Genomic DNA, 10,199 nt, shown 5'->3' with positions numbered 1-10,199 from the left:
TATCCAAACACTTTGTATTCCAAAACTCCACCAGAGAGTTTGCCTGTCCCAAGTCAGGTAAAGGAGGAGGGTTGGGCGTGGGGCTAGCAACTCCACCCTGTAAAAATCAGCTTGCTACAGAAACGCCAACAATAGAGTTAACAGAGACTTTTAGCCTGGAAAAAGAAGGGTCTTCAACTCGAAGATGCATGACGCTGGGTGGTGAAAGCCGCGAGGAAGCCACTAAGCCGATCACCCTTCTTGCAGCCAGGAGGATTACCATCGGCACATGGAATGTGAGGACCATGTACGAGTCAGAAAGACGGCGCAGGTTGCAGCAGAGATGAGGAGCAACAACCTGACCCTACTAGGCATTAGCGAGACAAGATGGACGCAAGCTGGACAGAGACGACTGTTGACAGGAGAGCTGTTGCTGTATTCAGGACATGAAGAGAGCGACGCACACCACACACAGGGAGTAGGCTTCATGTTGTCCAAGCAGGCACAGAGAGCACTGATTGGTTGGGAGGCACATGGTCCCAGGATCATCACAGCATCCTTCAGAACTAAAATGAAGAGGATTAAGATGAATGTTGTTCAGTGCTACGCTCCAACCAATGACAGTGAAGAGGAGGACAAAGACTACTTTTACAACAGACTCCAGAAAATATTAGAGACTCTCCCAGACAAAGACATTACCATCCTTATGGGAGACTTTAATGCCAAAATTGGACCTGATAACACCGGATACGAACAAGTCATGGGGACCCATGCTCTGGGAGAGATGAGTGAGAATGGAGAGAGATTTGTGGATCTGTGTGCACTTAACAATCTGGTCATAGGAGGCAGCATCTTTCCTCACAAGTGGATCCACAAGAGTACCTGGGTATCGCCAGCAGGCATGACAGAAAACCAGATCGACCATGTCTGCATTAGCAAGAAGTTCAGAAGATCCTTGCAGGACGTTAGAGTTAGAAGAGGAGCAGACGTGGCGTCCGACCATCACTTAGTGGTGGCCAGATTGAAGCTGAAGCTGAAGAAGAACTGATAGACGCGCCAGACAGAAGAGCGAAGTACAACGCCAACCTTCTGAAGGACCATAAGACCAAGGAAGATTTTGGATTGACGCTGAAGAATAAGTTTTCAGTACTACAGGATCGGTCTGAGGAAGAGGAAGACAGTGTACTCAACAGATGGCAGAAAGTGAGAGACACACTTAGGTCAGCATGCCAGGAAGTGCTTGGAATTAAGAAACACCAGCAGAAAGAGTGGATCACAGCAGAGTCCTTGACAAAGATAGAAGACAGAAAGAAGAAGAAGGCAGCAGTCAACAACAGCAGGACTAGAGCAGCAAAGGCCAAAACTCAACAAGAGTATGCTGAAGCCCACAGAGCAGTGAAGAGGAATATTAGGAAGGACAAGAGAGATTATGTGGATGGACTGGCAGCAGAAGCAGAGCAGGCAGCATACAGCGGTAACATGAAACAGCTGTACGATACTACCAAGCGACTGTCTGGAAAGTTCAGCAAGCCAGAACGTCCTGTTAAAGACAAGCAGGGAAAGTCTATAACAGGAATAGAACTACAGATGAACAGATGGGCGGAGCACTTTGAGGAACTCCTGAACAGACCAGCACCACCAAATCCACCAGACATCGACCCAGCCAACGAGGACCTCCCAATCAATTGCGATAAACCAACCAGAGACGAGATCAGAAAAGCCATCACCATGATGAAGAACAGGAAGGCGGCTGGACCTGACGATATCCCAGCAGAGGCCCTGAAAGCAGACCTGATGCCTCAGTGGAAATGCTGTACCCTCTTGAGAAAATATGGGAAGAAGAAGTGATTCCGGCTGACTGGAAAGAGGGATATCTCATCAAAATCCCCAAGAAAGGAGACCTCAGCAACTGTGCCAACTATAGAGGAATCACACTCCTGTCGGTGCCAGGGAAGGTCTTCAACCGAGTCCTCTTAGAGAGAATGAAGGATGCCGTCGATCCACAGCTACGAGATGAACAGGCAGGTTTCCGGAAGAACAGATCATGCACGGACCAGATAGCAACGCCCGCATCATAGTCGAGCAGTCTATGGAGTGGAACTCCTCGTTGTACATCAACTTTGTTGACTATGAGAAAGCATTCGATAGCGTGGATCGAGAGACCCTCTGGAAGCTCCTTCGCACTATGGCATCCCAGCAAAGGTGGTCAACCTGATCAAGAATTCATACGACGGCATACACTGTAGAGTGATCCATGGAGGGCAGCTCACAAACAGCTTCCAGGTGCAAACCGGAGTCAGACAAGGATGCTTGTTGTCACCACTTCTCTTTCTTCTCGTCATCGATTGGATTATGAAGACATCCACTTACAAGCGTAGGAATGGAATCCAATGGTCATTGTGGACCCAGCTTGATGACCTGACTTTGCCGACGACCTTGCACTCCTTTCGCACAGTAAACAGCAGATGCAAGAGAAGACCAACGTAGTGGCAGCCACGTCATCACAGGTTGGCCTCAACATCCACAAGGACAAGACCAAGATCCTTAGGATCAATTCCATCAGCAACGACCCAGTCACACTGAATGGAAGCCCCCTGGAAGAAGTACAGTCCTTCACCTACCTAGGTAGCATCATCGACCAGCAGGGTGGCACAGACGCAGACATCAAAGTAAGGATTGGTAAGGCAAGAGCAGCCTTCTTACAGCTCAAGAACATCTGGAGCTCCAGAGAGCTGTCTTTGGCAATAAAGATCTGACGGTTCAACTCCAACGTGAAATCAGTCTTACTGTATGGAGCTGAAACCTGGAGGACAACCAAAACAACCACCAGGAAGATCCAGACCTTCATTAATAGCTGCCTCAGAAGGATTCTCCAGATCCGCTGGCCAGACCCCATCAGTAACATCCACCTCTTGGAGAGGACCCATCAACTCCCAGCAGAGGAAGAAATTAGAAGGAGAAGGTGGGGCTGATAGGACATACACTACGCAAGCAGCCAACCAACATCACCAGACAGGCACTGCAGTGGAACCCCAAGGCAGCGGAAAAGAGGCCGCCAAGAAATACCTGGCGACGCGACCTTCAGGTTGATAGCAAAAATGGGCTATACCTGGAACCAGCTAGAGCGAATGGCCCAGGATAGAAGACTATGGAGATCTGTTGTTGGCGGCCCATACCCGGTTGGGGTGACGGGCATGAATGAATGAATGAATTTGTATTCCAAGTTGAATAAAACAAGTATCTGCTTTTTTTTATTTAACCCTCCTGTTTGATTTTAAACTAGACTATTTGATGAAAATATTAAACACAGCAATTCTGGCCACGAGACAAACCCCACAAGACAGGACATAGAACACAGAACATAATTCCTATTGTGCCAGTAAATGCATGGTCCGTTGAATGCTGTTCAGCTGGCAGCAGTTTTCTGATTATCTGAAAGACAAAAACAGAGGTCTACCCTTCTGGGCAGTCAGTCATTGCTTAAAAGATACAAATACCCTTGTTGATTTCAGGCAAAAGAGGGGAATTACCCTGTATTTTCTTGTATATGTTTCATAGGCAGCCCAGGTTTCAGTGGCTTCTACCTTATCAGTTAGCTAATTTGCATTAATGGAGATGCTTTCTGGCTTGCTTCTGGATCCAAAGCTATTCACAGCTTAAAGATTCTTACCTTAAAAGGGACATAATTAACTTTACCAGAATTTTGATTGCTTTTACTTTTAACTCCTGCTTTCAAACACTGAAAGAAAATATCACTACTTATAGTGGCCCCTTAGAGCCTAATAGGGTTTTAATTACATAGCACTATATACATTTCTTTAGCTAATCTGACTACATTGTTCATAGCCAAATAATTGCAATCAAATAATTTCTTGCCTGGATTTATTTACAAACATTTCAAAGACACCAAGAACTTTCCTCTTTAGCATTTTTACAAAGTTCAACTGCTGTTCCCTCTAGCAACTACAGAGTTAACTTCTCACTTCTTCCTTAAATCACTTGCTTGTCTCCCAACAGCCAATTTTATCAACTCACATCACCATTTCAAGTGTCATTTTCATGTATTTATCTTCCATTTTGGTGGCAAAGCCACCAAACATCTCATTGAGATGGACGTGTTCCCAGGGAATGTCTCAATTACAAAGAATCAACATTTCCCAGCTGAAATAAATGTTCTGCTGGAAAACTTTCTTCTTTTTTTTCTTTCGAAAGGACTTTTGGCTTCAAATTTTATTTTATTTTTAGACTGTGGCTTTTATGTTTTGTGGCACACAAGCAGACAAGTTAGAGAAAATATAAAATACTGTTGCTGAAAGTTTGCAATATCTTGTCAATTTGTTTATTAAGACCAGAACAACAGTACATAGGAACCCCAAAATCAGAGGGAGAGAACATAGGCTACTGTCTATAACAGAGAGGCACAACTCACTGGGTACCTGCTGATTGACTGCTGCTAAGTCCCAATTTTGTTCTGCCTTACTGAGCTGCCTAGCATGCAAGCACTTACAGAAACCCTTCCCAACATGTAAAGTCACAGTATTCAATTTTAACACAACTGCAAATACACCAGAGCATCAATGGAATAAAATTGTCAGACACATAGAAAAACATAAACTCTTGAGCAATAGTCAACATGGTTTCTGTAAAGGGAAATCGTGTCTTACTAATCTATTAGAGTTCTTTGAAGGGGTCAACAAATGTGGACAAGGGGGATCAGGTGGACATAGTGTACTTAGATTTCCAGAAAGCCTTTGACAAGGTCCCTCACCAAAGGCTCTTATGTAAATTAAGCTGTCATGGGATAAAAGGAAAGGTCCTTTCATGGATTGAGAGCTAGGTAATAATTTGATATATACCAATCTCCTAGAACTGGAAGGGACCTTGAAAGGTCATCAAGTCCAGCCCCCTGCCTTCACTAGCAGGACCAATTTTTGCCCTAGATTCCTAAGTGGCCTCCTCAAGGATTGAGCTCACAACCCTGAGTTTAGCAGGCCAATGCTCAAACCACGGAGCTATCCCTCCCCTGGTTAAAGGACAGGGAACAAAGGGTAGGAATTAATGGTCAATTCTCAGAATGGAGAGGGGTAACTAGTGGTGTTCCCCAAGGGTCAGTCCTAGGACCAATCCTATTCAATTTATTCATAAATGATCTGGAGAAAGGGGTAAACAGTGAGGTGGCAAAGTTTGCAGATGATACTAAACTACTCAAGATAGTTAAGACTAAAGCAGATTGTGAAGAACTTCAAAAAGCTCTCACAAAACTAAGTGATTGGGCAACAAACTGGCAAATGAAATTTAATGTGGATAAATGAAAAGTAATGCACATTGGAAAAAATAACCCCAACTATACATACAACATGATGGGGGCTAATTTAGCTACAACGAGTCAGGAAAAAGATCTTGGAGTTATCGTGATAGTTCTCTGAAGATGTCCACGCAGTGTGCAGAGGCGGTCAAAAAGCAAACAGGATGTTAGGAATCATTAAAAAGGGGATAGAGAATAAGACTGAGAATATATTATTGCCCTTATATAAATCCATGGTACGCCCACACCTCGAATACTGTGTACAGATGTGGTCTCTCACCTCAAAAAGATATTCTAGCACTAGAAAAGGTTCAGAAAAGAGCAACTAAAATGATTAGGGGTTTAGAGAGGGTCCCATATGAGGAAAGATTAAAGAGGCTAGGACTCTTCAGTTTGGAAAAGAGAAGACTAAGGGGGGACATGATAGAGTTATATAAAATCATGAGTGATGTTGAGAAAGTGGATAAGGAAAAGTTATTTACTTATTCCCATAATACAAGAACTAGGGGGTCACCAAATGAAATTAATAGGCAGCAGGTTTAAAACAAATAAAAGGAAGTTCTTCTTCACGCAGTGTACAGTCAACTTGTGGAACTCTTACCTGAGGAGGTTGTGAAGGCTAGGACTATAACAATGTTTAAAAGGGACTGGATAAATTCATGGTGGCTAAGTCCATAAATGGCTATTAGCCAGGATGGGTAAGAATGGTGTCCCTAGCCTCTGTCTGTCAGAGGATGGAGATGGATGGCAGGAGAGAGATCACTTGATCATTGCCTGTTAGGTTCACTCCTCAGGGGCACCTGGCATTGGCCACTGTCGGTAGACAGATACTGGGCTAGATGGACCTTTGGTCTGACCTGCACGGCCTTTCTTATGTTCTTAACATTTTCTGTTGTACAAGGTCTCTCCTTTTTTGGAACCCTTGTTTCTAAAAAAGCCATGCGAGACTTGAATCAAATTTCAGTGACTAATTATCATGTGTGTGGCATCATCATTAATGCGTGTTCTATGTAGTTAGGTTATTGTCTTCTTTAGGAAATTTGGGGAAACAGGAGCCCTGGGAAACCCTGTTCCCCTCATACACACTGCACATTTGCTGCTACCTGGTGCTGGCTGAGCAGTAGCATTGTGACATCAGAGAGGATCCACCACTCAGCACCCGTCCCTCCAGTTCATTTGCAGCCCAGCTCAGCCCCGGTCCCTTTCGCCAGGTGGGGCCGGGCAGCTCCCCTGCGCTGCGATCCAGCACCGGGCACCGCGGAGCACCGGGCAGGCTGTGCAGGGTGGGGAGGGATACTCGCATTGCTGACACCTGCCTGCCTCAGGGCTTTCTCCCTGCCCGCCGCGAGGATCGCGAGGGAGGGCAGCAGCGTGCCGCTGAGAGCCGTGTCCAATTGGCCGGGTGGCTGCCTGCAGACAGCACGGGGGAGAGAACCAGACAGCCCTGTAACGCCGCCGCTGCTCGGGACCCGGATCCACGCTGCTGTGCCACCGAGACCCATCAAGCGCCACGGGAGCGGGGACACCCCACCCCATGGAAGTGTCAGGGGCTGCTCGGGCTGGGAGCCCGGCGGAGAGTCCAGCTGGGGAGAGGCTCAAAGGGGGTAAAACGTTGCACCAAAAATATGAAAAAGTTGCCAGACAAAAACCCTTTAATTACAGCTCGGACGGGCCCTCCGGAGCAGGGGCGGGGCCAGCCGCGGTCCCGCCGCCGGGCAGCAGCAGCAGCAGCAGCAGGAGGGGGCGGCGCGAGACGGCTCCCGGGATTCGCCCGCGCCGCTGCCGGGGGGAGCCGCTGCTGCTGCGAGCTGGTGCGCGGGGGGTGGAGGGGGGGGTGTCCTCGCGGGCGGGGCTCGCGCCCAGAGCGCTGACACTGTCCGTTGGGAACTGTCACGCCGCGCGACCGGGCCGCCCCACTTGTGACGTCACCGCCCTCTGCCCCCCGCCCAACCAGCGTGGTCACCCGGGGCTCCGCCCACCGTCACCGCGGCAACCACCAAAACAAACGTTCTCGGCACACGTGGGGCAGGGAGGGGGGTAAGGATGGGCCGTGACGCAAACAAAGCAGCTGGCTGGCAGCGCGCGGCAATGACGTCACCGAGGAGGAGCGACGGAGGGGGCAGGGACGGATGGAGACGGGACGGGACGGAGGACAGGGCTGGGGGGATGCAGGGACGGGACGGAGGGGACGGAGGGGGCAGGGACGGATGGAGACGGGACGGGACGGAGGACAGGGCTGGGGGGATGCAGGGACGGGACGGAGGGGACGAAGGGGGCAGGGACGGATGGACAGAGGGGACGGGACAGAGGACAAGGATGGAGAGACGCAGGGAAGGGAGTGAAGGATGGACGGAGCGGGAGGGTGACCAGATCGCAAGCGTGAACTATCAGGCCACGTTGGTGGAGCTGGGGGGGAGACAGACAGACACAGGTGCGCAGCCCCGTTGGGAGGCAGAGGCACACTGGTCCGCCTGGCCGTGTGCTACCAGCGTGCCCTTTCCTATGTGCCCTAAGGCATTCCTATGTTATTCCATAACATTCCTATGTGCCATAACATTCTTATGTGCTGAATAAGAGCACATAACATTCCTGGGTTCCCCTCCCAACACCAGGAGGGGAGTGTGTGTGCCCTTTCCTATTCTTATGTGCTGATCAGTGCTGTGGTAGCAGAACTGAAACTGAAAAGGTAGCAGGCAGGACTATGCACAAAGAGAAAAGGGATGTAGACCTGCCCTTTGTACCCTGCAGGACCTGTGGTCACAGGCCCTTCCTAATTTGGGGGAACCAAGGAATATAAAAAGTAATCTCTTGTAAATTGAACCAATGTTGTCTGACTGCTAGAGTTGGAATCTTGATACTAATTTTTCCTAATGATTGTAAGTTATTTACAGTCACCTGGCTGGCCTTTGAGGACTGACAAATCACAGCCAGAAGCTCTTTGATTTTTGGGAAGGCCCCAGATCATTTTGCAGCTGGAGTGGGCAGCACCACTCAGGCTACCGTTGATACATTAGGACCATCACAAGTTCTTCTGCTGAGCATCCAGCATGACGTTTGACCACAAAAAGGGGCAGACAAATAGAAGAGGCAATATAGTATGTAGTGGGCTCAGGGATGAGAACAAAGGACTAATCCTAGCGTTGACACTGGCTCCCACTGTGGCCCTGGTCAAATCACATAGGCCAAAATTTCCATACTTGAGTGCCTATAGTTATGTACCTAAATCATTGACTTTAATAGGGTATTAGAGCAGTGGAAGCTACTCCAGCCATTGATCTTTTCCCATTTTGCATACTGAGGAGGGAGAGTGCTTCCTTGTGTCCCCTTGCAAGGATTCCCAGCACCCACGAGTTACTCATGTGGGTATTGAACATAAAATTTTCTACCATGCAAAAATACATTTTGTTTTCAAACAATCCAAGGACTTAGTTGACACGGAGAATTTTTTTAGAAAAAGGGCAAAATAGCTTGACATTTCAAAAGAAATCACTGTTTAATTTTCTTTATAGTTCAAACATTATTTTAAAGGCGTTGAACTCAGATGTTCCTGAGGTTTAACAATGACTTGTATACATAGCTCCCAGAATGGAACCTGTGCAAACAAAAAATAAACAATAATAGTGTCTTTTAAATTCACGGTATTTTTAAAGACACACAGAGGAGAATCAGCCAGGCTGATTCATTGTATTTTCCTGTGCTGATGAAGGAATTAGAGACAATAACAGAGCTTGACAAAACCAGCTAAAGCCACCAAACCAACTGGAGGGTTAAATCTATCAATCAGCAGTAAATATGAAATATAGGGGAGGATCAGGCGATGCCCTGGGAGAAGCCCAGAGAACTCCTCTTCCCAAATGTCAGAAGAGGGAAGGTGCTGGGATTTTTATCCGAATGCCCTCCTGAGTCCTATTTAGAGATTCAGGTTCTTTAACATTATAGCTGTCCCAAGTTTGCATAGTGCAATGCTTGAATTTACATGAAGAGAAAGTAGAGAGTAAGTAGTAAAGTTCTTCCAATTTTAAACTAGATGTATATTAAATTAAATCTGTGCTAATTAATCAGATGCATAAAGAGTATTTAAGACAACAGCTCAGCCCCTCTCACCCACCCTCTCCATCACCATTGTCAACTTTCTCTGGATGTGTTTTTATGGATAAACTGAACTGATCTGACTGGCTGAATCAAACAATAAGTTGTTCTAAACGAATCACGATGCTTCAGGTCAATAACTGTTTGGGAAACATCTGTTACGTTACTGCTTCAACATTCAGCTGAGAAAATTATTAGATATATATTCTGATAATTTGAACAGAAACAAAGTCATCGTAACAGAACATTGAGAGAGGATCAAAGCCTTAGGTTTTGAAAATAAATATCACACGTCAACATTTTTTCCATAAATGCTTCGCAGCGGAGACCATTATCCTAAGATAACATTCTCCAGCAGAGAGATGATCTCTTAATTAGAGCAATATGTAAACTACTTTAGGATGCTTGATATAAATCCTGCAAACTGATTCATTGATACTTTTACTAAGATGAATTTTGATATCATGGGATGAAATCCTGCCCTATTGTAGTTTATAGAACGAGGAGTACTCGTGTCACCTTAGAGACTAACACATTTATTTGGGCATAAGCTTTCATGTGCTAAAACCCACTTCATCTGATGCATGCAGTGGAAAATACAGTAAGAAGATATATATACAGAGAACATGAAAATGGGGGTTGCCATACCAACTCTAACAAGATTAATCAATTAAGGTGGGATATTATCAGCAGGAGAAAAAAAAACTTTTTGTAGTGATAATCAGGATAGCAAACAGTTGACAAGAAGGTGTGAGTAACACTAGGGGAAAAATTAGCATGGGGAAATTTTTTTGGAAAAGTTATTTTGTTGAAGAATTGCGACTTT

Source organism: Mauremys reevesii, linkage group 17, assembly GCF_016161935.1.
Source record: "Mauremys reevesii isolate NIE-2019 linkage group 17, ASM1616193v1, whole genome shotgun sequence".
NCBI classification, from domain to species: domain Eukaryota; kingdom Metazoa; phylum Chordata; order Testudines; family Geoemydidae; genus Mauremys; species Mauremys reevesii.
Note: the sequence above shows the minus strand (reverse complement) of the source record.